The sequence below is a fragment of the Capra hircus genome, chromosome 6 (assembly GCF_001704415.2).
Source record: "Capra hircus breed San Clemente chromosome 6, ASM170441v1, whole genome shotgun sequence".
NCBI lineage: Eukaryota > Metazoa > Chordata > Mammalia > Artiodactyla > Bovidae > Capra > Capra hircus.
In genome coordinates this window covers 18,705,374-18,712,813 of record NC_030813.1, presented here as the reverse complement: position 1 = coordinate 18,712,813, position 7,440 = coordinate 18,705,374, and positions in this window count along the sequence as shown.

Here is a 7,440-nt window from a genome sequence, read left to right as displayed (position 1 = left end):
TTATTCTAGAAGCAAAACTGCCACTTGAGTCAATTCTATTTGAAGAACTGAATCAATTCCATTTGAAAACTAAATCATGACTGAATCTAAATGATTACCTGTGGTGACTTTTCTTGCCCACTATTTCAAATATTCCTTTTCTGTATTTATGGACTTTAATTTTAAACTATATGAGGCTAGTTTGCCCATATCTATGTTGCCCAGATCTACCAGAAGAATCACAGGGCATGGCAACTATAGCCTTGTGAAATGTATTTTATAGATAATAAGACTTGAAAGTCAAATTTACTCTTTGATACACAGGTTGAAGAATGGGTATTGTGCTAGCAGGCATGAAAACAACCTCAATCTCAGAGTACATCTCCATCAGAACTCTTGGTGATTAAGTGCATTGTCAGTGAGCAGTAACATTTTGATGAGAATCTTTTTTTGAACACAAGTTCTCAACAGTAGGTTTGGAATATTCAGTAAACCATGTTGTAAGCAGATGTGCTGTCACTTAGGGTTTTTTGTTCCATTTATAGAGCACAGGCAGAGTGAATTTAGCATCATCATTAAGGTCCATAGGATTTGTAAAATAGTAAGTGAGCATTACCTTCATCTCAAAACACCAGTTGCATCAGCCTCTAAAAGGAGAGTCAGCCTGTCCTTTCAAGCCAGGCATTGACTTTTCCTCTGTAGCTATGAAAATCCTGGACGGCATCTTCTTCCAGTAGAAGACAGATTCATCTACACTGAGAATCTGTTTAAGTGTAATCACCTTCATTAATTATTTTAGCTAGATCTCAATAACTTATTGCAGCTTTTACATCTGCACTTGCTGTTTCACTTTACTTTTTTACATTCTGGAGATGGCTTCTTTCCTTAAAAGAATCAATGTTGCTAGCTTCAAATTTCTGTATATTTTCCACTCTTCACAGAATTGGATAGAGTTATCTAGGTCCTTGCTCTGGATTAGGCTTTGGCTTTAGGGAATGTTGTGGCTGATTTGATCCAGACCACTACAGCTTTATCCTTAAGGACAATAAAGCAGTTGCTTCCACAGAGACACGGAGTGAATAAATGCTATTGAGAAAAGGCTGCCAGTAGACTTGCTTAACATATGGTTGCTGCAAATGTGTGAAAAAATGAAGTATCTGTAAAGTGCAAAAAAAGTAAAGTGCAATAAAATGAAATATGCCTGGTATATCTCGTAATTTTGTGGGCCGAGAATTTAGGCAGCATTTAGTTGTTCCAAGTGATATTGATGAAGGTTACTTGTGTCAAGTAGTTAGATGTGCTGGTCTGAATGGTCTAAAATAGTTTTACTCACATGCCTGGAGCATCAGCAGAAGTCAAATGTCCACTAGTGTGTCTGCTTGTAGCCTCTTGAACATGGTGCTTTAAGTGTAGTGAGATCTCCTACATGGTGACTGTGGGTACCTGAAGTTTGTGCCAGGAACTTCAGTGATAATCTGTAGGAATCCACCTTTATGACTTAACTGCAGAAGTCCAAATATCATTCCCACTACATTTCATTGGCCCAATAAGGCCAACCCCTTCACCTGTCAATGAAGGAAATGGCAAAGAATTTGTAGACATCTATAATTATAAACATATTACTAAGAATTCTTTATTCTTTTTTTATTTTCTTAAATTACTTTTTCCTTTTCAGGGAACTAATGTTTCCTTTTTTCCCTTTTGTATGAATATATTTTTTTTTAGTTTTATTTTCCTTTGTTTCTCCTTCTGTATTCATACCACATTTTCCTGTTAGGTTGTCCCATTCTTTTATTTTCATGGGAAGGATTTCCTAATGGGTCTGGAGATCTTGACTTCCCTTTAGTGTTTAAGAAGCAGGCTTTTAAAAATTTGATTTGAAACTGTTGGTAAGGGAAGGGCTTTTGTCAACTGTTTTGCCTCATGGAAGGCAGTAGAGCTAGGTCCATCTGTTTTGTGAGCAGTTCCAAAAAGATCAGATCTGTCTCTTAGCAAGTCAGTGTCTCCTGTGATTAACTTCTCCTACAAGGCCTGCTCTTGAACTTGGGACCAAAATGGAGAAGGGAGTTCTGTGTTGACTTTCTCATACGGATCTGGAGTATCTCCCCTGTTTCTGGGCCCAGTGGGCCTGAATGTTAGTGCTGTTGTTCACCTCTTTGTACACAGAAGCTCTTTTGTGGACTTCCTCCAAGGAGCAAATCTCAGTTTTCTGCTGCAGTCAGAGAGGGTTATAGAGGTGCATGTTGTGAAAAGGTTTCTGGGATCTAACTTCTCCGTGCAACTCAAGATGCTGTGACTTCTGTGTCTTTCCTGTTACCCTCGGGGACACCAGGTCCCTCCAGGCTTGAAACTTTTCTATTACTATTTCCTCCTGTGGACATCACCTTTCCACACTCTTTGGCATTGCCTTTCTTTGGGACTGGAATGAAAACTGACCTTTTCCAGTCCTGTGGCCACTGCTGAGTGTTCCAAATTTGCTGGCATATTGAGTGCAGCACTTTGATAGCATCATGAAATAGCTCAACTGGAATTCCATCACCTCCACTAGCTTTGTTCGTAGTGATGCTTCCTAAGGCCCACTTGACTTTGCATTCCAGGATGTCTGGCTCTAGGTGAGTGATCACACCATCATGGTTATCTGAGTCGTGAAGATCTTTTTTGTATAGTTCTTCTGTGTACTCTTGCCACCTCTTCTTAATATCTTCTGCTTCTCTTAGGTCCATAACATTTCTGTCCTTTATCGAGCCCATCTTTGTATGAAATGTTCCCTTGGTATCTCTAATCTTCTTGAAGAGATTTCTAGTCTTTCCCATTCTATTGTTTTCCTCTATATCTTTGCATTGATCACTGAGGAAGGCTTTCTTATCTCTCTTTGCTATTCTTTGGAACTCTGCATTCGTATCGGTATATATTTCCTTTTCTCCTTTGTGTTTAGCTTCTCTTCTTTTCTCAGGTATTTGTAAGGCCTCTCAGACAACCATTTTGCTTTTTTGCATTTCTTTTTCTTGGGGAATCCCAGTCTTGACCACTGCCTCTTGTACAATGTCACAAACCTCTGTCCATAGTTCATCAGGCACTCTATCAGATCTAATCCCTTGAATCTATTTGTCGCTTCCACTGTATAATTGTAAGGGATTTGACTTAGGTCATACTTGAACGATCTAGTGGTTTTCCCTACTTTCTTTAATTTAAGTCTGAATTTGGCAATATGGAGTTCATGATCTGAGCCACAGTCAGCTCCTGGTCTTGTTTTTGCCAACTGTATAGAGCTTCTCCATCTTTGGCTGCAAAGAATAAAATCAGTCTGATCGGTATTGACCATCTGGTGATATCCATGTGTAGAGTCTTTTCTTGTGTTTTTGGAAGAGGGTGTTTGCTATGACCAGTGTGTTCTCTTGGTAAAACTCTGTTAGCCTTTGCCCTCCTTCATTCTGTACTCTAAGGCCAAATTTGCCTGTACTCCAGGTAGCTCTTGGCTTCCTACTTTTTCATTCCAGTCCCCTATAATCAAAAGGACATCGTTTTTGGGTATTCTAGAAGGTCTTTTAGGTCTTCATAGAACCGTTCAGCTTCTTCAGCATTACTGGTCGCGGCATAGACTTGGATTTCTGTGATATTGAATGGTTTGCCTTGGAAAATGAACAGAGATCATTCTGTTGTTTTTGAGATTGCATCCAAGTACTGCATTTTCAATTCTCTTGTTGAATGTGATGGCTACCCCATTTCTTCTAAGGGATTCTTGCCCACAGTAGTAGATATAATGGTCATCTGAGTTAAATTCAACTATTCCAGTCCATTTTAGTTCACTGATTCCTAAAATGTCAATATTCAGTCTTGCCATCTCCTGTTTGATAATTTCCAACTTGCCTTGATTCATGGACTTAACATTCCAGGGGCCTATGCAATATTGCTTTTTACAGCATTGGACTTTTATTTCCATCACCAGTCACATCCATAACTGGGTGTTGTTTGTGCTTTGGCTCTGCCTCTTCATTGAGTTTGAGTAAGCCCCAGAATTGGTGACGGACAGGGAAGCCTGGTGTGCTGCAGTCCATGGGGTTGCAAAGAGTAGGACATGACTGAGTGACTGAACTTTCCACACTCTGCCAAGTCAGTTACCATTCATGAGGCCCCTTTGCAGCTTCCAAAATTTAGTGATTTTTATCTGGAATTTCCTCTCATCATCCATGCTCTCATGGATTTATGCTTTAAAAATTTTATTTGCTGTAATTTTAATGTAGTTTTTGAAGTTATTGGAGAAAAACTCATGTTTAATCTGCTGTGATTAGAAAAGAGTCTCAAATATTAGTTTAAACTTTTCTCTCTTTAAAAAGAAGTTTTAGTACTATAGCTGGTATTAAGAAAATTTAACCAGTTGGTTATAGTTCAAAGTTATTGATAAGAGGGAAAAGATGCTTTAATTTTTGATTTGAAAATGTTTAGTGGAGATATTAAGAGATAATGAGGATAGAGAATCTTGGATAATCATCACCCAAATATACCTGGAATAATTACAGAGAGTTTAACTTTTTCAAAAGGCAATCTACTTGTTACCTATTTTTTTTTTCTTAGAAAGCATTCACATTGATTTATATTGCAACCATACATGTTTGTTCATCAGATTTATCCAGACTCATATGTAGGAAGAAAAACACTAGTGTTTCTGAAGGAACTCAGAATGAAACTGAAACGCATTGTAGTTACCGTTTTCACACTTGGAACTCTTCTCTTGTCCTTCCCTCTCAAGACAGCATTCTTACCAGTCCAAGAGTTTATAGTCATTTGCCAAGGCTCTGCTCCTATTATTTTATTTTCACCATCCCTACAACCCCTACTTTGATGTATTCTAGGAGGTTTATTTCAGGCCCTTCCCCAAAGACATGAGTAATTAGTTCCATTGCTGTTCATCAAATATGAATTTTAATCACCCCAAATCTGTCTGGGCAAGCTGCTTTAAATATACATGTAAGCATTTCAAGAGTGGAAAGGCAATATAGGCCAAGAAAAAGTGTTGTGGAGGAGAGTTCTCAGGAAAATAGTCCTAGGACATAAAGCAAATGGATGGGAATGTGGCTGGACAGCTTGTCTGGAAGTGACAGAGGTCAATAGGTGCAGTAGAGAGAGACAGGTATTTATGTCATTGACTAAGTAAACTTTGACTTGTATTCAACAGTGTTTTTTTTTTTAAATTTGAATATGTGATTGTTTAAGTTATAATTTAATTGAATATAAACAGTTCAACTTCAGATCAGTTACACCTAAAAGGTCACTTTGCAATCCATTTTCATTTCAGATAAACAGATTTTTTTTTTAAATTTATTTTGGTTAAAGAAGTATATATGTACTTCTCAGTTCAGTTCAGTCACTCAGTCATGTCCAACTCTTTGAGACCTATGGACTGCAGCATGTCAGGCTTCCCTGTCCATCACCAACTCCTGGAGCTTGCTCAAATTTATGTTCATTGAGTCGGTGATGCCATCCAGCCATCTTGGCTTCTGTCATCTCCTTCTCCTGCCTTCAGTCTTTCCCAGCATCAGTGTCTTTTCCAGTGGGTAAGTTCATTGTGTCATGTCAGGTGGCCAAAGTATTGGAGCTTCAGCTTCAAAATCAGTCCTTCCAATGAATAATCAGGACTGATTTCCTTTAGGATTGACTGGTTGGATCTCCATGCAGACCAAGGGACTCTAAACAATCCTCTCCAACACCGCAGTTCAAAATCATCAATTCCTCAGCACTCAGCTTCTTTATGGTCCAACTCTCACATCCATACATGACTACTGGAAAAACCATAGCTTTGACTAGCAAAGTAATGCTAGTTGGCATTTGTTGGCAAAGTAATGTCTCTGCTCCTTAATATGCTGTCTAGATTTGCCATAGCTTTTCTTCCAAGGAGCAGGCGTCTTTCAATTTCATGGCTGCAGTCACCATCTTCAATGATTTTGGAGCCCAAGAAAATAAAGTCTCTCACTGTTTCCATTGTTGCCTCATCTATTTGCCGTGAAGTGATGGGACCAGATGCCATGATCTTCATTTTCTGAATGTTGAATTTTAAGCCAGCTTTTTCAGTCTCCTCTTTCACTTTCATCAAGGGGCTCTTTAGTTCCTCTTCACTTTCTGCCATAAGGGTGGTGTCATCTGCATATCTGAGGTTATTGATATTTCTCCTGGCAATCTTGATTCCAGCTTGTGCTTCATCCAGCATGATGTACTCTGCATATAAGTTAAATAAGCAGGGTGATAATATACAGCCTTGACGTACTCCTTTCCTGATTTGGAACCAGTCTGTTGTTCCATGTCCAGTTCTAACTGTTGCTTCCTGACATGCATACAGATTTCTCAAGAGGCAAGTCAAGTGATCAATTCCCATCTCTTTAAGAATTTTCCACAGTTTGTTGTGATCCACACAGTCAAAGGCTTTGGTATAGTCAATAAGGCAGCAGTAGATGTTTTTCTGGAACTCTGTTGCTTTTTTGATGATCCAGCAGATGTTGGCAGTTTGATCTCTGGTTCCTCTTTCCTTTCTAAATCCAGCTTGAACATCTGGAAGTTCTCGGTTCACATACTGCTCAAGTCTAGCTTGGAGAATTTTGAGCATTACTTAGATAGCATGTGAATTGAGTGCAATTGTGTGGTAGTTTGAACATTCTTTGGCCTTTCTTTGGGATTGGAATGATAATTAACCTTTCCAGTTCTATGGCCACTGCTGAGTTTTCCAAAATTGCTGGCATATTGAGTGCAATACTTTCACAGCATCATCTTTTAGGATTTGAAATAACTTAGCTGGAATTCTATCACTTCCACTAGCTTTGTTTGTAGTGATGCTTCCTAAGACTCACTTGACTTTGCATACCGCGATGTCTGGCTCTAGGTGAGTGATCATATCATCATGGTTATCTGGGTCATTAAGCTCTTTTTTGTACAGTTCTTCTGTGTATTCTTGCCACCTCTTGTTAATATCTTCTGCTTCTGTTAGGTCCATACTGTTTCTCTCATTTATTGTGCCCATGTTTGCATGAAATATTCCCTTGGAATCTCTAATTTTCTTGAAGAGATCTCTAGTCTTTCCCATTCTGTTGTTTTCTTCTGTTTCTTTGCATTGGTCACTCAGGAAGGCTTTCTTATATCTCCTTGCTGTTCTCTAGAACTCTGCATTCAGATGAGTATATTTTTCCTTTTCTCTTTAGCCTTTCAGTTCAGTTCTGTCACTCAGTTGTGTCCAACTCTTTGCGACCCTATAGACTGCAGCACACCAGGCTTCCTTGCCCATCACCACCTCCTGGAGTTTACTCAAACTCATGTCCATCAAGTCGGTGATGCCATCCAACCATCTCATCCTCTGTTGTCCCCTTCTCCTCCTGTTTTCAATATTTCCCAGCTCTTCACATCAGGTGACCAAGGTATTGGAGTTTCAGCTTTATCATCAGTCCTTCCAGTGAATAGTCAGGACTGATGTCCTTTAGG